The sequence below is a fragment of the Pituophis catenifer genome, unplaced genomic scaffold, assembly GCF_029215685.1.
Source record: "Pituophis catenifer annectens isolate HBS135680 unplaced genomic scaffold, rPitCat1.0.hap2 SCAF_5, whole genome shotgun sequence".
NCBI classification, from domain to species: Eukaryota; Metazoa; Chordata; class Lepidosauria; order Squamata; family Colubridae; genus Pituophis; species Pituophis catenifer.
In genome coordinates, this window is record NW_027256885.1 from 78,666,821 (window position 1) to 78,690,100 (window position 23,280).

Here is a 23,280-nt window from a genome sequence, read left to right on the forward strand (position 1 = left end):
TGTCCACGGAGCCTGCGGTGCCAACCGGAAGTTTGCATTTCTTATATAATGTCTATGAAAGTATTATGTATCTTATTTCTACCATACCACAAAAAAGCACGCCAACCCAGTTGCAAATCATGCCCTGTTAACAGCCTTATATTTCTTAGTTCAATCCATTCTTTCAGCCATGTCAATGTTGCTGCTTGGTAATATAATTCCCAATTTGGTAAACCAAATCCCCCTCGCAACCTCGTGTCTTGTAGCATTTTCAAACTTATTCTTGCTTTTTTCCCTTAAATAAATTTCCTCATTATTTTATTCAGATGATGAAAGTATGTCTTTTCAATTTTTATTGGCACCGTCTGGAATATAAATAATCTTGTAGTATGTTCATCTTTATCAATGCAATACGTCCCATAAGTGATAGTTGGAGATTCTTCAATTTTTCCAAATCTTTTTCAATTTGTTGTTTTAATTTATAATAGTTTTCTTCCTTTATTGTTGCACATTTTGAAGTTAAATGTACTCCCAAATATTTAACTTTCTTCACAACTTGTATATCTAACTTTTCTTTTATCTCTCTGTTTTGTTTTTCTGTTGTATTTTTCACCAAGATTTTTGTTTTGTCTTTGTTTATTTTCAAACCAGAGACTTTTCCATATTTTTCTATCTATTCTAATAGTTTAGGGCCTGTTATTTGCGGTTCTTCTATAATGAATACCAAATCATCTGCAAATGCTTGTAATTTATACTCCTCTTTTTTAATTTTCATCCCTTTTATCTCATCATTTCATCTAATATTTCTGTTTAGGACTTCTAGAGTCAGAATAAACAATAGTGGTGATAGTGGACAACCTTGTCTAGTCCCTTTCATTTATATTGATTTTTTCCATCATTTCTCCATTCATCATTATCTTAGCAAATTGTCTATCGTAGATTGTTTTTATGGTATTTATAAATCTCTCCGCAAAGTCCATTTTCTGTAATTGTATCATTATATACTGCCAATTCACATTATCAAAAGCTTTCTGTGTATCTAAAAACATCAACGTGATTTGTTTTTCTGGGTGAGTCTCATAATATTCTAAAGTATTCAAAATCATCCTCATGTTATCTCTGATTTGTCTTTTTGGTAAGAAGCCATTTTGATCAGTATGAATATATTCATTTAGCGGTTTCTTCAACCTATTTGCCATTATCGAGGCAAAAATCTTATAATCTACATTTAATAACGAAATCGGTCTATAGTTTTTAATCAATTGTAAATCTGTATCTTCTTTAGGTATAAGTGTCACATATGCCTCTTTCCATGAGTCTGGCATCTTAGCCTTCAATAATAAGTCATTAAATAAGTCCAACATTACATTACTAATCGTTTCTTGTAATGTTTTATACAATTCAGCTAGTAGACCATCTGGTCCTGGTGCTTTTCCACTTTTTTGTCTTTTTATGGCTTCTGTTAGTTCCATCATTGTTATTCTTTCTTCTAACATTTCTTTATATTGTTCTGATATTTTAATTAAGTCAGATTTCTCCAGGTAGCTTTGTACCTCTTCCTCTGAAATCTTCTCTTGAGAATAGAGTTTTTGATAATATTCTTGGATTACTTTCTTTTTTTCCTCAGTTCTATATTGTAATTTCTCTTCTCCATCTTGAAGGTATTTTATAGTTTTCTTCTCCTTCTCTTTTCTTAATTTGTATGCTAACCATCTTCCTGGTTTAGTTGCATTTTCAAAAAAATTCTGTCTCGATGTTCTCAGTTGATTTGCTAATGATTCTTGTTCATTTAAAATTATCTCATGTTTCTTCAGTTCCATCAATTTCTTGATTTTTCTATTGCTTTGGCCATTTTTCTGGAACTCTTTTTCCAGACTTTTATACTCTTCTTCCAATCTTACTTGTTTCTGGCATTTCTTATTATTCTTTTTTCCCAAATATGTTATTGCCAGGCCTCTAATATATGCTTTCATTGTATCCCAAACATTCTGGAGTGATGTGTCCTCCTTTTTATTTATTTTAAAGAAAATTTCCAATTCCTTTTCCACAAATTTCTGAAATTCTTTTTCATTTAATATTGTTGCATTCAGGGTCCATCTTATCTTTTTCTTTTGCCCTTTCCATGTTATTGTTATTGGGCTGTGGTCTGCCCATATGTTTGAGCCAATATTTACTTCCTGCACCGTTTCTATAAGTCCAATTGACATCCATATCATATCTATCCTTGACCACGATAAATGTCTATTTGAGTAAAAAGTATATTGACTCTCATTCAAGTGTTTCTGTCTCCAAATATCTTGAATACTTAGTTCTTCTGTCATTGTAAAGAAGGCCTTTGGCAGTGTTTTCCTAGGTTTTTTATTTGTCTTTACTGTTTTGTAGTCTAAATCTGTATCTGTTACAGCATTGAAATCACCCATTATACATACATTTTCATAGTCCAGTTCTACAATTTTCCTGTGTAATCACCAATAAAATTCTTCCTGTTTTTCATTTGGTGCATATAATGCTATCAAAAGTACTTGTTTTAAGTTCATTTTAATTTCAACCATCAAGAACCTGCCTTCCTCATCTTCAAAAATTTGTTTGGGTTCTAGTCTTTCTTTAACATACAGTACCACTCCTCTTTTACTTTGTTGTATCAATGATGTAAATAGTACTCCTAGTTTTGGGTATTGTAATAATTTTGAATTCTGTTTTCTAATATGCATTTTCTGTAAACATATAATATCCCTCTTCAAGCTGTTTAATTTAGTCAATATTCTATTTCTTTTTATTGCCACATTCAGTCCATTTACATTTAAAGATATTGCTTTTACTTCCTCCTCCATATTTACTTGTTGCTAGTTTTTAATTTCATCGCCCTAGTCTCTCTTTGTTCCAGTGGATCTTTCACTCTCACCCCTTCTCTGAGGGCCCTTTCCTCTTTGGCTTTTTCTTCTTTGTCCTTATCTTCATCTTTCTCTTTTGCAGCATCTACCGCTCCTAAATCTCCATCCAATGGTCCACAAAATTGCTGATAAAATATTTTCACTTTCTCAATCGAGTCGAGTCTGTATCTTTGTTCTTGCCATGTCACCATAATCGCTTCAGGTATCAGCCAGAAATTATTGATAGTGATAGAGGTACACATTTCACTGTCCAGATGGTAAGAAAGGTAATGGAGCAATTGGGGATTGATTGGCAATAAAAATATTGGCAATAGAAACATGCAGTGAAAAGGTTAATGTTGGAGCTCCAGGTTCTTTGGACGAAATATTTGCCTTTATCTCTTTTCCATCTAAAGAAATGATGTTTTACCATATGATATGATGTTTGGTTTACCCTATATTGGGAGCCTAGAATAAAGCTTAAAGAGGTCTTTCTTAGAAAAAATATACAGGGACTGTCCCAGTGTTTTTCTCGTTTAAGGTCTAAAGGACTATGGACACAAACTCCACCTCTTGATCTCAAGTACATGATTACAAAAATGGTGACTGGGTCCTAATAAAATCATAAAAGAAAAGAAATTACATCCAGTGTGGGAAGGACCATTCCAGGTGTTGTTAACCATTGAGTCGGCTGTGAGGACCAAGGAAAGAGGCTGGATACATTACTCCAGAGTTAAAGGACCAGTGGATTCACCCTATGGATGGATTGTATCAACAGATGCATCAAACCCACTTAAATTAACCTTCAGAAGACAAATATCCAACGATTGATGGAACTTTCCGATGACTGATGGAACTTTGGGCAGTTGATTTAAACATTTGGTTGGGAGTAATAAACATTTTTATTGTGTTATTGATTGCATTAAGAAAGGAGATAATTGAATGGGGTAAATCAATGCTGTGGTACCCGGTGGATGTAAGTTCCCAACAACCGGCTGAGAGGCTTGAAGTCTAATGGTAAGATTTTGAGCTTTTACACACTTAAGACATATTGGGTTGGGGGCCTAGTCCACTAGGAAGATGAGGTTTGGAATGGTAGTGGTTGTTGCCTTGTGGGAAAACATGCAACATATACAAGTAGGAATGCAGACTTTTGCTGTATTGCCTAGTTATCCTATAACATGACAGCAGCTGTGTTTCCATACTGAACTTGAGCAGGAATATTCCCTGGTACAGACACCACTGACACTGATTGAAACTACAGCTGAAGCTGGAATTTGTATTAAATCTTCTTTTGATGATGGTGTACCGTTGGGTAAATATCCTAGGTGCAACCGTACATATGAAATAGTTTCCTAGTACAAAGATCTCTCAATGCACTGATCGATATGGTAATTATACACCTTCTTATAAAATGTTTAGGATTATAGAAGAAGGGCTACATTTACCATATATCGAGTTGAAAGCTCCCTCCAAATTTATGTTTTTATGTGGAATATAGCATTGGCTAAATTACCTTTTATATGGAAGGGTAGATGTACTGTTGGGTATCTTAAAACACCAACAAGGTATACTAGACAAGTGAGAGAACCAAGTCCAAATAAAAAGGAAAGGAATATTTTCCTGGACCTAATGAAGGTAGCTCTCAACAGTTTGTCCTTTTTTATAAAAGGGAAGACTACAATCTCTGATATAATGTCCACATGTTTTGTTGGGGTGCCAGTCCCTGGAAAATTCCTATTTGAGGAAACACAAATTACCATAGAACCTAATAATTATAATTTATCACAAGTGATTACTATGTTTGGGAGTCTGCAAAAGCCTAATAAATGGTCTAACAAGAGGAAATTGGTAATTGAAGTGAAAACTATATTACTGGCTTATGATTGTGTGGTTTATAGACAACCTGAGAGAAACAGGAAAAGGTGGTATATGCTCCTGTGCCTACTGAACATGTGATTACCTGTTCTGAAGTGGAAGAGATGGATGTTACGGGACAGGTATTATACCTGCCTAGAGGGTGGGTTTTATTTTGTGGATTATATGCTTATGCTTACATACCTGCTAACGCAGTAGGAAGTCCTTGTACATCTGACTACTTTTATGGCAGTTGCACATATAAAAGACATAAATCAGAAAACAGAATTTTACTATGAAATGATGAATACTAGTCTCTATCACAGTAACCGAGTGCCACATAAAGTTGCTACAAAGTTAGCTACACATGATGGTACATTGGAGACAGTAGATGAGTCACATGTGCATGGACATGGACATGTGGAATCCCCTAAACCAGAGAAAGAACCACATCTAATTATTTATGCTCCTGTAAAATCTGTAAAATGGCCTATAACGCCAGTGGAGTACCCCTTCAATCATATGGAGGAACAGGTATATAGAGGAATAAGAGCTACAAAAAGTGACACGTATGCTACAGGATGTAGTGATGAGGTGGTACAAGCTTTACATAATATCACTACACATTTAACATATGTGACTAAAAATACAGTCTTTAAAGGAATCTGGGATTTGTTAACCTCCTGGTTGCCTAGTTTTGCTTGGTTTAAGGACCTATTTGTAGGTATCATTATTACTGTAATCATATGCCTTATCTCCTGTATTTGTATTAAATGTGTACCTATATGCTGTAACTGTTGGAAGTATTGTTATTAAGTGACTAAACCGAATAAAGCAAATGAAGAACCGAGCAAGAGGTTAGGAAGACAGGAAGTATCTATAATGTTACAAGTTACATTCTTCTTGCTCGGTTCTATATATATAATAAATCTGCTTTTTACTTGTTCATGGTCTCCGTTTAACTTTTTATGAGGTTTGCTGTTTTTTTAAATCTCACACCAGGATTAGATTCCTCCAGACTCAGTCGCACCATTGTCCTGCTTTCTCACCGCTAATCTTCATCCAGCTGTCAGTTCTTCGAGGCCACCATTTTGGGCCATTTCCTTCACCTGTCCGGCTTCTCTGAGGTTTCTCCTGCTTCTCCCGATCCGGACCGCCATCTGGAACTGCTCCGCAGGATGCCTCTTTCTTTCAGTCCCCCTCCAAGGGACCTAGGACTCCGAAAAGTCCACCAAGCGATTGTAAGCGGTTGTGGAAACGGCACCCTAACTCGGAGAACCATCTCACATACCCGTTCTCTTTGACAGCTGTCCCCCCCCCCCCCCGGGAGGTGCATTTCCTGAGTACTCCCTGTGCTAGATATACCTCTATTAGTTTCCTAATGGGTTTGACAGCTTCAGGTGGGATCTTGTATTGTGGCATGCATGGGGGGGGGGGCATCTTTAACTTGGATTTTTACTAGTGTGGCCCCTTTAAGAAACCCAACTTCAGACATCCGGTTGACATTGCGGCAATTTCAGACACAGAGGAATGGGTCTCCATGTTCCCTGTGCTGAGTTCTTCCTGTTTGTGGGCTCTGGAGAGCCTAAGCTGCCCTGAAGGCGGGGTGAAGCAAAGGGGGGCGTCCTGTGAGGCCAGGGAGAATTGCACTTCTCCTGTCTGGCCCGGGGGCTTTTTTCCCTCTCAGCCACAGCAAGAAGAAGCATCAGCCTAAAGATGGCAGCTACAAAGCTGGGACAACCGATGAATAACAGCTAAGACTGGTGCAGGAGAGAAGAAGGTGAGCTGTGGTGGAACTGGGGAAGAGGATTTTTCTTTTACTTTAAATTTAACCCCAAGGAGTAATCCAGAATAATTGGCTCCAAATCAGCTGTTTAAGCTGCGGCTAGGCACTTGGAGAAACTACCAGACCACCTGACAGGAAGTGAACTGTTGGAGTGAAAATAATAAACTTTGAAACTTTGGAATATATAGAAAATTAAACCTTTAAGTTGGGAAGGCATGGTACTGGTACTGGGAAGGTATTTTTATGCTGGAATCATTAAAAACCTATTGTTATAACCCTGTTATAACTAAAAATACGCTGGAACCGTGATTATACTGAAATCTAAGCTGAGAGTGCCACCTGCTGATGAAAGAGAGAACCACATGTTAGAAAATAATTTTATTTTACAAGCTTGGAAATATCCAAAGGAATTTTTATTAAAATCTTTATTGAATTACTTCTAGCCACTCTATGACTATTGGATTATTGGAGACTCAAGTTTAACCTCTGGAACTATTCAAATGGAACTGATTGTTAACGGGACATAAAGAACTGGGACTAGTAAATTAAAGATTGAATAAATAGCCTCTTGGATTGTTGGATAAAAACTGAAATCTTTTTCAAAAGAAAACAAGGTACCTAATAAAGGACAGATGGGTGGAATTTTACAAGAGTTGGATTTACTGTTTCAAAATTTAAAAAACATTATGGAGGAAGAATTTAAGGAGACTATGGGCAAAATGGAGAATATTATACAAGGGATGATAAGCACAGACCAAGATGCCCAGGAAAAGGAGGAGTCAACTGAAGGAATGAAGAAGGAGGAACATAAAGACAAAGAGAAGACAACTGTGGAAATAATAATGGCTAATGACTTAATCCAGGGGGAGAATATATCAGATGGGGAAGAGAGGTCTGAAAGCAAGATAGGGGCTTGGCTAGAAAGGTTAGAAACTAGGCAGTGGAAAAGGGTAGAGGTGGGAGGAATACCTAGATTAAATATTCAGGAAGCAGATTTAAGAGAGGAATTTGGGAGGCAAATAAAAAAAAAGCATAGCAATTAAAATTGCGAGGCGGGCAAGAGACAATGGATAGGTGATATTCTTATTCTTATTATATTGTTATTTTGATTTACTCTCCTTCTTTCCTATTTTTCTTGTAAAGCATAGTAAAGAAAGTATGGAAGTGGGCAAGGGATGATAGTGTTCTGCCCCAGCTACGGACCCCAAAGAACACAGCACACACAAAATCTATACAAAGCTTATTTTACTCAAATAACTCAGTCTTTTTCAACCAAAGGCTGTTAATAAACTTAACAGCCTACAAGAATTCTAAGATAAGGTAATCACAGTCTTACTAGGGTTGGCAGAAAGCCCAGAAGCAATTTTGCAGAGAATCCAGACGCGAAGGAGAGTGAACTAAAGTTGTTCCCTACAGCTTGCTGCAATCGGCGTTCCTCCTTAAATAGGCTAAGGGAGTGGCCAATTAGCCCCAAGCCTTACTCTTGAGGAGACCTCCTCCTGAGGAGCCACTCCTGCCTTTTGGCAGCTCTGCATGCCCGTGCATTGAGAAGAGGCTTCTCCTCTTCGTCCTCTTCATTTAAAGGAGCTTCTGGAGGTTCTGAAGGCCCTGGCTGAATCCCTGCCTCTGGCACCACATCTTCTCCAGCCTCCTCACTGTCCGACTCGAGCGCCAGCTGCACAGGCTGCTGGCGCAGCACCATACCAGCCTCCTCGTTGTCGGAATCAGCTACAATCTGCACAGGCCGCTGACGGGCCACAGCAGATAGATAGATGCTCTTTTGTTGTTATGAGTTACTTCTTTTTTTTTCTCTTGCTTTCTGCATCCTTTTCCTTAGGTAGTGCATTCCAGGCATTGACAACTCTCTTACTGAAGTCATATTTTCTTGAGTCTAGTTTGGATCGGTTTACCATGAGTTTATATCTATTGTGTGCTCTTGTATTGTTTTGGTTGAAGCTGAAGTATTCATTGATTGGTAGGACATTGTAGCAGATGATTTTATGTACTATGCTTAGGTCAGAACGAAGATGGCAAAGTTCTAAGTTGTCTAAGCCCAAAATTTTGAGTCTGGTGGCATAAGGTATTTTGTTGCAATCAGAGGAATGGAGGACTCTTCTTGTGAAATATCTCTGGACTCGTTCGATTGTATTAATGTCCGATATGCAGTGCAGGTTCCAGACAGATGAGCTGTATTCAAGAATTGGTCTGGCAAAGGTTTTGTATGCCCTAGTTTGCAGTTCAATATTACTGGAGAAGAAACTACACAAGATTAGGTTATGTTGTGGCCCGCCAGCGGCCTGCACGGATTGTGGCTGATCCCGACGAAGAGGAGGCTGGTGTGGTGTTGCGCCAGCAGCCTGCGCAGCCAGCGCTCACGTCGGACAGCGAGGAGGCTGAAGAGGATGTGGTGCCAGAGGCAGAGACTCAGCCAGGGCCTTCAGAACCTCCAGAGGCTCCTTCAAGTGGAGAGAGCGAAGTGGAGGAGCCTCTCCTCAATGCTCGAGCACACAGGGCTGCCAAAAGGCAGGAGTGGCTACTCAGGAGGAGGAGGTCTCCTCGAGAGTAAGGCTTGAGGATAATTGGCCACTCCCTTAGCCTATTTAAGTCACACGCCATTAGTAAGTTTCTTGCTAGAAACAACTCGTATTTATTAAAGTGTATTTTGGTTTATCATATCTTGTTTTCTGGGCTGGTTGCCAACCTTTGCCGGTCTTGTTTATTCTTGCTACTTAATAAATTTGATAAGGACCGTTGGTGTGTGTCAATATCCTCGGAAATCCGGAGCTGGGGCAGAACAGGTTAACAACTCTTAATGCTTTTTTAGCAATGCTGTTACAGTGAGCTCTGGCACTTAGATCATTTGAGATGAGTACTCCAAGGTCTTCGACAGAGTGAGGGTCGTCTGTTAGGTCGTATCCGTCCAGCTTGTATTTTGTGTTCTGATTTTTTTTGCCAATGTGTAAGACAGAGCATTTGTTGGTTGAGATTTGGAGTTGCCAATTGTTTGACCATTCTGACACATAGTTGAGGTCTTTTTGTAGAGTAGCAGCATTGTCAGTGGTGTTGAATAGTTTTACATCATCTGCATAGAGAATGCAGTTGCTTATAATATGATTGCAAAGGTCATTTATATAAAGTATAAAGAGTGTGGGTCCTAAAACGCTGCCTTGGGGGACACCACTGTTAACAGGTGCAGGGTTTGATAGCGCGTTCCCTATTTTGACTACTTGTTGCCTGTTTGCTATCCACTTATGCAGGGATTCGGAAATGCCATAAGATTTTAGTTTTAGAAGTAGCTTGTCATGTACCACTGAATCAAAGGCTTTACAGAAGTCTATATAAATTGCATCTATTGATTTACCCTGGTTGAGTTGTGAAGTCCATATGTTTTTGCAGTGTAATAGTTGCAGATTGCAGGACAATTTTTTTCTAAAGCCAAATTGCTTGTTAGAGAGTAGGTTGTTAGTCTCTAAGTAGAGGGTAATGGATTGGTTTATGATTGATTCCATGACTTTGCAGGTGACACAACATAATGAGATTGGGCTGTAATTATCAACTAGGCTGGGGTCACCCTTTTTGAAGATAGGGATGACTGTGGCTAGTGACCATAAGTTAGGTAAGGAGCTGGTTCTGAAAGATATTTTGTAGATTATGCTAAGTGGTTCTGCTATGGTGGTTGAGAGCTTCTTTAGGAAGTAGGCACATAATCCATCAGGGCCAATCGATAGAGATGGTTTTAGGTTGCGTAGTGCCTTTTCAACGACATCTTCTGTGAAATCTACATGTAGTAGATCGTTGTGAGTAGTTGTGGTACGATTGGGAAATGAGGAGCATGAGCCATTGCTGTTTACAAAGACAGAACTGAAGAATGTGTTGAAGAGGTTGGCCTTAACGGTTTCATCATTACAATCTTTCCTGTTTGGTCCTTTTAGTGGTGGGATGGATCTTGAGTCTTTAAGTTTGTTGGTTACGAAATTGTAGAAGGCCCGGGTGGATTTAGTGCATATTAGGTTTTCCTCTTTTTTTTTTTTATTTGATTTATATGCCGCCCTTCTCCGGAGACTCAGGGCGGCTTACAATGCGCTAAGCAATAGCCTTCATTCTTTTGTATATTTATACAAAGTCAGCTTATTGCCCCCACAACTGGGTCCTCAATTTACCTACCTTAGAAAGGATGGAAGGCTGAGATAACTGTGCTGTATTTTTGCTGTGATAACTGATGCATTCTGCCTTTATCTGTCGGCATATGGTTTTGTAGCGACTTTTGAAGTTAGCTACGTAGCCAGTTTTGTTTTTGCGCCAAAGAGAGGGGTTTTTTTGGTCTGAAGCTTCCTTATTGTTATGGGTAATTTATTTTTCCTGGTTTTGGGGGTTATTAGTAGTACGTATAGTTTGATGATTCTTTTGACTTCTTGCAAAAAAATATTATAATGGTCTTCAGCAGTGATGCAGCCAGTAAATAGAGTTTGCCAATCAAGAGATGAAAGGTCATCAGTTATGAGATCATAGTTGGCTTTTCTAAAGTTATACTTTGGGATTTCATCATTATGATTGCCTATGTGAGGACGTAAGTTGAGATAATTGGGTTATCTCAGTACCGGTGGTGTGTCCTGGTTTCCTCACTTTCATGTTTCATGTGGCCCTCCTCCCCGCAAGTGTGGCAATGTGTGCATCTCATCCCGGTTGTTCCTTCTTTAACGCATTGCCAGCATTGAAGCCCGCTGTTGTGAGGCTGGAGATTGGTTTGTCTAGGATTCCTATGCAGGGCGGCAAAAGCTTGAACCTTTCCTTTCCTTTCCTTTCCTTTCCTTTCCTTTCCTTTCCTTTCCTTTCCTTTCCTTTCCTTTCCTTTCCTTTTTAAATTTTTTTTTATTAAACACATATTAAAACATTGGACACAGTGTAACCGTCCTGGCATTATCTTTGCCATACATACTAAAATAAACAATAAGTATCATATATACCTCACTACTTATATACATTTGGTCTATTCAGTATTTACATATATAAAGACATCATTTTTCTATCTATATTACTTATACATTTGTCTTATCCTCTTTCATTCTATAGTAATTACATACATACCCTTAGTTCTCCATTCTATAAGTTCTTGTCAGTTCATATTTTTCATCCCTCCTTTCTGTTCCAACCATTGATAAAATTTGTTCCATATCTTATAATAATCTGACTTGCCTTTATTTTTCAATTCCAACATTAATTTGTCCATTTCCACACATGTCAAAAAAAAAATTTTGAATTTTTTTTTTATTTTTAAACAAAACTTAAAACATAAAACAATTATCATCCATTACAATTACAGAAAGTGTATTGATCGGTTACAAATCTTTTGTGCTTAATCCTCTATCCAACATTTTCTTATTTAACAGTTTATTACATTATTATTCTCATTTACCATTTATTTAACAGTAAATTGTCCTCTATAAGGGGAAAGAAAAACCCCTTTATATGTTTTATTATCTTATCCATTTCATATTTCATATTTCATTTCCATTCTTTCTTGTCTAACCATTGATAAAATAAATCCCATATCAAATAATATTGTTTATCTTCTTGTTCCCTAATTTCAAATGTCAATTTACTCATTTCAGCACGCTCCAAAATTTTCTTGATAACGTCGTCATCCGTGGGTATCTTCTCACCTTTCCAGTTTCTAGCAAATACAATTCTAGCCACCGTTAAAACATTCACAATTAAATATCTCATTTCTCTATTGTATATTTCTGGTAAAATCCCCAATAAAAATATCTCTGGTTTAAAGTCAATATGTTTCTTTGTCATTTTTTCCAACCATTTGTGGATTTTAGTCCAATATCTTTTAGCTTCTGCACATGTCCACCACATATGGTAATATAAGCCCGGAGTCTGATGACACTTCCAACATTTCTCCGATTTATTCTTGTACATTCTGGCTATTCTCGCCGGGGGTAAATGCCACCTGTAAAACATCTTATACAAATTTTCCTTATATGCTGTTGACATTGTCATTTTATAATTCTGCAACCATAATTTTTCCCATTTCTCTAAATCAATCCCATGACCCACATTTTTCCCCCATGCAATCATTGTTTCTTTAACTTGTTCTTCTGCCAATTTTACTTCTAATAAATGACTGTACAGTTTTTTAATTACATGGTCATCAGAACCTGTTAAAATTTTATCTAAGTTTGTCAAGTTACTATAAAAACCCTCCTTTTTAGAATCTTCATCATATCTAGACTGTATTTGTATATATGAAAACCAATCCATTTCAAGCTCTTGTTCTTCTAGTTCTTGCTTTGACTTAAGTTCACCCCTTTCATTTAATAATTCACCATATCTAACAATTTGTTCCTTCATAAATGTTATTGCGTGTGAGACTGCTTCAATAGGTGATAACCAGACTGGAATTTTTAAATAGTAACATTGTTTGATCTTCTCCCAGTTTAATAACAAAGACTCTCATATCATATGTCTTCTGAAATAACCCTGTACTTTTCTACTTTTTTTTTTTTTGGTAAATATTTTTTATTTATTTTTTCCAAATTTAAACATAAAACATAACTTTCAAGAGCAAAAATCTCGATCCGGTCATAGATGGTTACCACGCTTACATTCCTTTCACAAGCTTAATTCACAATTTCCATTACATCTTTTATAAGTAAACAAAAAAAAAAAAAGAAAAAGAAATAGAAATAGAAAAAGAAAAAGAAATTCAAAACTTTAAAAAAAACCAATTTTAACTCAAATTTAACATTTTCATCTATATAAATCCATTATATCTATCCAAAATTAGTTTCAAATTCACTTTCACTCATTTTTACATCTGCATAACAATTCCAAACATATCTTTATTCTTCTTTACCTTGTACCTTATACAAGTCATATCAAAATAATTTTTACAATATTCTAACCTCTTGTTAAGTATTTACCTTACAATTTTATCACCATTTATTCTTAATTTCAATTCAGTACCACTCCATTTTTATTATATTTTATAAAACATTTTGTCTAATTTTAATCCTTTGACCCTTATTCTCAAATCAGTTTACCCTAGTTTTTTTTTCTCCCAGTTTACATATTACACAGATTTCTCACAAAGACATATTTTATTTACTCCAATTTCTAATATATTTTCCACTATACCTCCCTCTAATATTTAACTATCTTCCAGCTTATTCTATTTGATTAATTCTCAGCTTGATCCCCTCCAAAACACCAACTATTTAGTTAATTTCAGAATAGTTCCTCAATCTCCTCCAACTCTCCTCCTATTTGTTTGGCTGTTTCCAGCATTTTGTGGGCTGATTTCCAGCATAGTCTCCTCCTTAACTCCCTCCATTGTTTGGCTGATTTCCAGCATAGTCTCCTCCAACTCTCCTCCTATTTGTTTGGCTGGTGTCCAGCATAATTCCCTCCAGCACTCCTCCTATTTGTTTAGCTAATTTCCAGCACTTCTAATTAATTTCCAACGTATTTCCACCGAGTCTCAAACTCTTATCTAGTTGGTATCCATCCCACACATTTTAACTGTAATATAATTATCTGTTTTATTTCATTTTTCCATCCTACTCTTTCAATTTAAATCTCAGTATATTTCATAATAGTCATCATTTCCAACATGTATTACCTTAATTCAAGATTAATCACTAGCATCTGTGTATCTTGTATTTTGTTCAATCAATCCTTATTCATCAGTTTAACATTTGTTTGCAGAATAAAATTAAAACATATTACATCAAACAGTACATTTTCTTAAAATTTTCCTGCCTCAAAATATATTCTTCTTTATTATTTTTATCCCCTTGATATCATCCACTATTTTAATAGCCACCTCTTATTTTCTATTTTTATTATTTCACAACCCTTCCTGTTTTTATCCAAAAATCATATATACCTAGGCTTTTAAACTTTACATTTCAGTTAGTCACATTTAAATTTATCCACTTTAATTCTTCCTTTTCTTCCTTTTCCTCTCTGTCCAAAGTGCTCTATTTCAAGGTTCATCAGTTCAAAGTAAAGAATTTCTGTATGTCCCTTTAAAACTTTTAAAATGTCTGTTCCAAGCGTAGTGCATCAGCTTCCTGTCTTTGTTAACTACGCCACACCTAGTTTTGTCAGTCTCCATTGTTAAAATCCAAAATGTTCTTTCTTTCTTCTTTCTTCTTTCTTAAAATCATCTGGGACAGAGTAGGAATCTCCAAAATCCTTATATCCAATATTAATTTCAAGTAATCCAAGGTAAAAAGCCAATTAACATGTTCCTTTTCCACCCAGAAAGGGAAATCTCTTCAATCTGTTGCAGGAAAAGAAACTGGACCAGGCCAAGCTCTTCAATGAAGGAAAGAGTTTATTGTGCACGGTTCAAACAGTCCAAAGACAAGCAAAAAGTCTGAACACTGATGGCTTCTTTTGGCCATGTATTTATACAATTTAAAGGCAGAGTCATTACAGAAAGTGATACATTTCACACGTAGAAGCTGCCCTTTCATCTATCTCTAGGAAAGGAAATAACAATCCTGTTCTCACATACTCAGGTTCTCTGCTCAGGAGCTCAAGACATAATAAAAAGGAGATAAGAGGCTTAGAGACGCCTCAAGGGCAGTAAAGGAAGCAGCACTTCTTATCTATGGATATGCATGACATTTGGGATGCAATAAACAGTAAACAACAGGATGTATCTGTTTAGGGTCAGTTTGCCCTTTTACAATTCTGTGCCTACGTCAAATACCTTTTGCCAGCTTAGCACCTAGGCACGGAAGAGGCACTTCTGTCTTGACCAAAGATTTAGAATTATAATATTTGAATTTTGTCCCAATATCGGATCTTAGCCTAGCTCAATCCACCTCCCTGCTTAGTCACTGCAGACTCCATGGCTATTTTGTAGCCACCCATCTGTCTATCTTCATTAGCTTCATTAGCTTCATTTTCTTTTAGAGGCATTAATTCTCAGGAATAGCCATTTCTCCTTTCCACTCCAATTAAAGGCACAGTCAAATTTCAAAAATTTATTAATGCCAAATCATCCAATTTAAGTTTACTTCAACAAAATTCAATTCGGGTCTTTTACCCATTTTTTTCCTTCTTTTCAATCTTTAAGCCCCGCAGTCCAGAAGCCGCTTTTAAATTTGGGGTCTTATTTTCCAGTAATTCCAAATAGGTACGTTATATTGCCTGGGTTGGTGTCACTCACCCGGCTTCTTGATCTTTGCTCTGTACTTTTGTACTTTTATACCACATAAAAGCGTGCCAACCCAACACTAAATCATGTCCTTCTAAAGTCAACAATCTAATATTCCTTAGCGTTATCCATTCTTTAATCCACATCAAGTTACAAGCTTGGTAATACAATTCCCAATCCGGCAAACCAAAACCTCCTCTTGATCTAACATCTTGCATCAATTTTAGTTTTATCCTTGCCTTTTTGCCCTGCCATATATATTTTAACACCATTTTATTTAAATCTTCAAAATATTTTTTCCCCAACTTAATTGGAATTGTCTGAAATAAATAGAAAAGTCTGGGCAGTATATTCATTTTAATAGTTGATATTCTCCCTATCAATGATAGCTGCAAATTCTCCCATTTTGTTAAATCTGTCGCTATCTGTTGTTTAAGCTTATCATAGTTATTCTCCTTAAGAGTATCACATCTTGCTGTCAAATGTATTCCCAAATATTTGTGTCAGCATTCCAAATTAGGCTCTCTTCCAGTTCTGACATGAAGACATGAAGCAAAGACCAGAAGCGCTGATTTATTGCTGAGATGAACTTTTACCTAGTTTTCTGCATGCAACAGATAGGGTTTCCTGGGGAACGAGGGTGGGGGCCACATTCCTGTGAGAAGTACGTGCCGGGACGTAGAGATGGATCTGCATGATGGCCAATGGGACATCGGGCTGGAGAGCGGAAGAGGAGGGGGTTGGGAGGAGGAGCCAGTTTGGCAGCAATTAGAGTCAGGAATGTCGGCTATTTCTGTTCTTAATAAAAAGTGATTTATTAGAGACTCTGCGCTTGATAATGGAACTCATTTAAGACAGAACCGAAACCTGACAGACTGCCAAACTCTCTCAAAGCCAGGCTGGCTGAGTTTAAATCATCCCGTTCCCTCCCAGACGTATGGTCGGATTGGAGGTTATCCCCCGACACTATGGCTGAAGCGAAGCTCTCGGAGGAAAGCCTGCTTCAAGCAACGAGTGGAGGAGAAGCAGTCGTGACTCCAGCCAGTTTGGAAACTACGAAGGCTCAACTCTCCCCGCCTTCCTTCTCAGAAAAACCTCAAACAAAGAAGCCTGAATCAGATAAGTACCCGGGGACTGTGCCAAAAGCTTCAGAGGCGGAATTCCCCTTTCCCAACGTGAGAGATAAGGGAAAACCTCTAAGTGAATTGGGCAGAGCTTCCTGGCTATGGGAGTGGGAACAAGCCAGAAAACAAAGTAAGCGCCAAGAAATTCTAAGGAAGCCACTCGAAAGCCCCATAGATGAGTTGAAAGAAAAATTTGACCGTGCCACCCTTCAGGGGGAGGAACCATCCTGCAGACCCAAAGAAAAGAGAGAACCAGTCTGGGCTGTGGACCCGAGAGGACGTAGGCCAAGGCGCAGCCCTTCCCCCCTTCACAGCAGGAGGAGAAGGAGCCCAACGATGCATCCATGGGTCCCCCCCCTCCCAGAAAGCAGCAAAGCCTAGATGAGGCAGCACCTCCCTACCCCAGGATGAGAGGCGAGGCAGAAGACTTTCAACACCGAGGGGGGCCCTACACAGCTCAGCACAGAGAGGAGAGGGTAGACAGGGAGGAGCCACCCCAGTTCAGAGGGAAGTTCGACGGTGACCCAGACAACCTCGCCCAATTTCTCGATTCAGCTGAGATATACATAGAGCGTTATGGACACCTTTTCCCTTTCCCTAGAGCCCTAGTGAATGCCATTTCGGAAGGGCTGGAGGGAGAAGCAAAGAGGTGGTCAGCATCCCTCTATAAAAACAGGGCCCCCCAGCTGCAAGATGCGGATGGGTTCTTGCAACTATTGAGAAACCGTTATGAGGAGGAGGAGGACGACCCCTATGTGGAAGATGAGCTCAGAAACCTAATGCAGAAGGGGAAGCCCATCAAAGAGCATATCCGTGAATTCAGGAGAGTCGTTGGGACACTACCTCCCCTACCCGAGCGATTGCTGGTGTACTTTTTTAGGACAAGCCTAGATAAGAGAATTTCCCAAGTGACTGCTTATCGTGACATCCCAAACCGACTCTCTGAATGGTTCCGGGTAGCGATAAAAGTCGACAGAGGGTTGCGGGCGAGCGACACGCCAAAACCACCCGAGGGAAAGGAGAGAGGTCGATCAGACCAAGGGCCACTCAACAGATGGGAACCCCCAACATCACAGCCCTCCCACAGACCAACTGCCCCACGGAGCTCACTGAAATGCTACCGATGTGGGGGGAGCGGCCACATAGCAGCAAGATGTGGAACGCCTAGACCGGGACCAGCTCCACCGCCCAAAGCACGACCGGAACGAGGGCCCAAGCGCGCCACCCATGTATCGCGGGAAAACCCCCAAAGCCCGGAGTTTTTCGCTCACCTGACCGAAACCAGAGGAACCCCAGATGAGGGAGATCAGTTCCCCGAACTCTACGACACAGAGGACGAAGGCGAAGACGACCCGATGGTGAGTGGACCTGTCCATCCTTTTCTTTTCCCCATACGCCTAACAGCCCCCAAAACAGGGGCCCAAGAGACTTTCCAAGCCCTAATAGACTCTGGTAGCACACGGTGCCTAATCAACCTACCCACAGTTCTGAAATTGGGAATCCGAGCTAAACAGCTCAAACAACCAATTCGTTTTGAGCAAGTTGATGGGTCCCTAGTGGGGGGAGCGTACGCCACACACTTGACCGAACCCGTGAGACTAGAACTAGCAGATCACTGGGAGACGATCCCCTTCATAATAGCCCCCAAGATGACAGAACCAGTCATATTGGGACTCTCGTGGTTGGACAAATGGGGTCCAATCATTTGGTGGCAAGAGGGGACCCGCAGATTGAGAATAGCAAAGGGGCCCCAACCCCTGCCGCCCTGACCAGAAGAATTCCCTCCCACGCTGAGACCCCAAAGCAGCCCCCCACCACAAAACAAAACACCACCAACACAAGGGTCCCTCCCAGAAGGTACAGTAAAGCAATTAGCAGCCGCACCCACCACCGCTTGTAATGCAGATCAGATCCCAGGGGAGTACCAAGACCTTGCCGAAGTATTCAGCGAGGCCGACTGTGACATTCTGCCCCCCCACCGCGAGACCGATTGTGCCATCGAGATTATCCCGGGAGCGAAACTACCCAAACCAAAAATGTATGCCATGACGCCCCGAGAAATGCAGGAAATGCAGCACTACATAGACAAAAACTTACAAAGGGGATTTATTGAGCCAGTAAAACCAAGAGTAGCGGCGCCAGTCATGTTTAAAGAGAAAAAGGACGGCTCCATGAGATTGGTGGTCGACTTTCGAAGTCTCAACGCTGTATGCGTACAAAACTTGTACCCCCTCCCCCTCATGAAAGACATGCTAGCCCACCTAGCCAAAGGGAAGATTTTCACCAAACTAGACCTTTGAGAAGCTTATTACCGGGTACGCATAAAGGCAGGGGATGAATGGAAAACAGCGTTCAACTGCCCCCTGGGTAGTTTCCAGTTTAAAGTAATGCCCTTTGGTTTGCAAGGAGCCCCAGCAGTATTCATGCAGTTAATAAATGAAGTTTTACGTGAACACCTTTACAAAGGGGTCCTCGTCTACCTGGACGATATCCTTATCTACACGGAGACCATAGACGAACATATACCCCTCGTCCGCCAAGTACTGAAAAAACTGCTACAGGCAAACCTATATGTCAAACTGTCAAAATGCGATTTCCACCAATCACGGCTAGACTACCTGGGCTACCGAGTATCAAACGAGGGGATAGAGATGGATCCAGCCAAGGTCCAATCAGTTCTACAATGGCAACCCCCTCGCACCCGCAGACAACTGCAAAGTTTTCTAGGCTTTGCAAATTTCTACAGACAATTCATCCCCTCATTCGCGAAGATTGCCAAACCTTTGACGGACCTCCTAAAGACAGGAAGTTCAGCGATGAAACCTCGCCCGGGACAACCCTTACAGTGGGACCTGACCTGCCAACAGGCGTTCGAGACACTAAAAGGACTGTTCGCGAAAGAACCTGTCTTAAAACACCCGGATCCGGAACAGCCTTTTGTCATCCAAGCAGATGCAAGTGATGTGGCAGTAGGAGCCGTGTTACTCCAAAAGAACAACCAAGGTGATCTACAACCCTGCGCCTACACCTCCCGCAAACTCACCGATACGGAGAGGCGATGGGCTGCGTGGGAGAAGGAAGCGTTTGCAGTAAGATGGGCCTTGTTGACCTGGCGGCACCTACTAGAGGGAGGCCAGAAACCATTTGAAGTCTGGACTGATCATAAAAACCTAGAGGCCCTAAAAACCCCACGAAAACTGTCGCCCAGGCAAGTGCGGTGGGCACAATACTTCAATCGTTTCAATTTCGAGCTTAAGCACATCCCAGGAGGGAGAAATTTCCTGGCTGATGCCCTCTCCCGGATGCCCCAATACAACAGTGAGCGGGAGCAGGTAGTGAATGCCATCATCCCCTCCACCCAAGCTGCAGCCCAAGTGATCACCAGACAGCAACGACGTGACCAGCAAGGCCAACTTGCTAGCGGCTTAACTGCAAAATTAAAAAATGAAATGCTGACAGACCCCTGGTATCGGGACAATCAACATCTCTTAACAAAAAGAGATGAACTAGCATGGAGGGGGACAAAGCTCTATGTCCCACAAAGTTTACGCATCCTGATTCTCAAGAGGAGCCATGATGTTAAACCAGCAGGACACTTCGGGTTCCTAAAGACTTTGCACCTAGTACGAAGGCAGTTCTGGTGGCCACATATGAGAAAGGACATAGACAGTTATGTAAAAAGCTGCACCATTTGTGCCACGATGAAGACAAGGCCAGGGTGCCCGCCTGGATTGTTGCAACCAGTAGCTGAGCCAACAAGACCATGGGAGGAGATTGCAATGGACTTTATAGTAGACCTACCGAGGAGCAGTGGAAATACAGTGATCTGGACTGTAATAGACTTATTCTCCAAACAGGCACATTTCATTCCTTGTAGTGGACTGCCTTCAGCCCGTCAGTTATCCAAACTGTTCCTGAAGCACATTTACCGCCTACATGGAGTCCCCAGGAGAATCATTTCCGACAGAGGGGTCCAGTTCACAGCAAAATTCTGGAGGGAGTTTCTACGATCCATAGGTTCATCCCAAGGGCTCAGCTCAGCTTTTCACCCGAGCACCAATGGGGGGGCAGAAAGACTGAACGCTATGATAGAACAGTATTTAAGATGCTACGTCGACTACCAGCAGTCCAATTGGGCAGACCTCCTATCTTTTGCGGAGGTTGCATATAATAATGCTGTCCACAGCAGCACGGGGCTAACCCCGTTCAAAATAGTGAGTGGCATGGATTTTGTTCCCATGCCAGAATACCCGAGGGAGCCCCCTTCCTCAGTCAGTTTGACCGACTGGATGGCAATGTTGAGACAAACTTGGGAAAATGTTAAGAGGGTGCTGGCAAAAGCGGCTCAATCCTATAAGGACCAAGCAGACAAGCACCGAACTCCCCAAAGACCATTTCAGCTGGGAGAGAAAGTTTACCTCTCCACCAAGTACTTGAGACTTAGACTCCCGAGCAGGAAATTGGGCCCAAAATTTATAGGACCATTTCCTATAGTAAAAATAATTAACCCCGTTACAGTGCAATTGCAGTTGCCACGGCTTTTGGGGAAAATTCACCCCGTTTTTCACAGTAGCCTTCTAAAGCCTGTAGTGGGGTCTACTTTAAGGCCAACGCCACGTGAACCCCCTGGACCCCTGGTTGTTGGGGGCCAAACGCACTACGAAGTGCAGCGGATTCTTGATTCAAGATGGCACAGGGGGCGCCTTCAGTACTTAATTAAATGGAAGGGTTACCCATTGTCAGAGGCTTCCTGGGTGAAGAGTGCAAACATCCAAGCTGATCGCCTTATAGCAAAATTCCATGCAGACCACCCGGGAAAGCCGGGAGGGGGGGGTGCACAGCCAGGGAGGGGCTGATGAGACTAATCTTGTTGTGTTTTCCCTATGGGATAGGTGATGTCGCAGAAGTGAAGGGAGAGGGGCCGGATGTCAGCATTCCAAATTAGGCTCTCTTCCAGTTCTGACATGAAGACATGAAGCAAAGACCAGAAGCACTGATTTATTGCTGAGATGAACTTTTACCTAGTTTTCTGCATGCAACAGATAGGGTTTCCTGGGGAACGAGGGTGGGGGCCACATTCCTGTGAGAAGTACGTGCCGGGACGTAGAGATGGATCTGCATGATGGCCAATGGGACATCGGGCTGGAGAGCGGAAGAGGAGGGGGTTGGGAGGAGGAGCCAGTTTGGCAGCAATTAGAGTCAGGAATGTCGGCTATTTCTGTTCTTAATAAAAAGTGATTTATTAGAGACTCTGCGCTTGATAATGGAACTCATTTAAGACAGAACCGAAACCTGACAATTTGACCTTATTCGTGACCTGCATCCTTGATACTTCCGCCAATTCTTCTTTCTGTTTTTTTAACATATTTTTTGTCAACATCTTCGTTTTATCTTTATTTATTTTCAAACCAGCCACTTTCCCAAAATCTCCTATTTTGTCTATCAATTTGTTTACAGATTGAAGTGGTTCTTCCAAGAGAAACACCAGGTCATCAGCAAATGCTTGCAATTTATATTCTTGATTTTGAATTTTCATTCCTTTTATTCCTTTTTCTTCTCTGATATTTCTGTTTAGTACTTCTAATGTTAACACTATGAGGGATCTCACGAAGAATGATGGTTCGTTGAGGGCGCTTCCAAGAAAAGGTCAGCACGCAAGGATGCAATCAAATTAAGTCTTTATTTAGAAGTAAAAGTGGAGTAAAATAAGGTCCCAGGCATGGAAGCATCCATGCCTGGATTGAGCCCATGGGTCAGTCCCATAGGAGACTAGAACAAGAGCAGGCAAAAGGGAAAAGGGAAAAAGGGCAAAAAAAAGGGGGAGAGCAGCCCCTGTGAAGGGGTTCTTATAGGGGCCCCTGGTCCCTCCCTTACAAGGTGTGTGAGGGGGCCAGAGGGCTATTAACTTTCCCCAATGGGGCTGCAGGGGCTGGAGCCCCTTGACCCACCAGTGGGATCAAAGGTGTCTCTTTGCCCCCATCTGGTGGCCTTTGAAGAGACTGCCATGGCTGGCACAAAACACCTAACAAACACAAACAGCAATGGTGACAATGGACAACCTTGTCTCGTTCCTTTTTGTATTTCAATAAATTCTGTCAGCTCTCCATTCATCATTATTTTTGCTGTTTGTTTATAATATATAGCTTCTATAGCTTGGACAAATTTCTTTCCAAAGCCCATCTATTTCAATTGTAGTATCATAAATCACCAGTTCACATTGTCAAAGGCTTTCTGTGCATCTAAAAACATCAAGGCCATTTGCTTTTCTGGGTGTGCATCATAATATTCCAATGTATCCAAAATTATCCTCAAATTGTCTCTAATCTGCCTTTTTGGCAGAAATCCATTTTGATCCGGGTGTATAAAATTATTTAAATATCTTTTAAGTCTTTCTGCTAATATTGTAGCAAAGATTTTATAGTCTGAGTTTAGCAAGGATATTGGCCTATAGTTTTTGACTTGTTGTAGGTCAGTATCTTCTTTTGG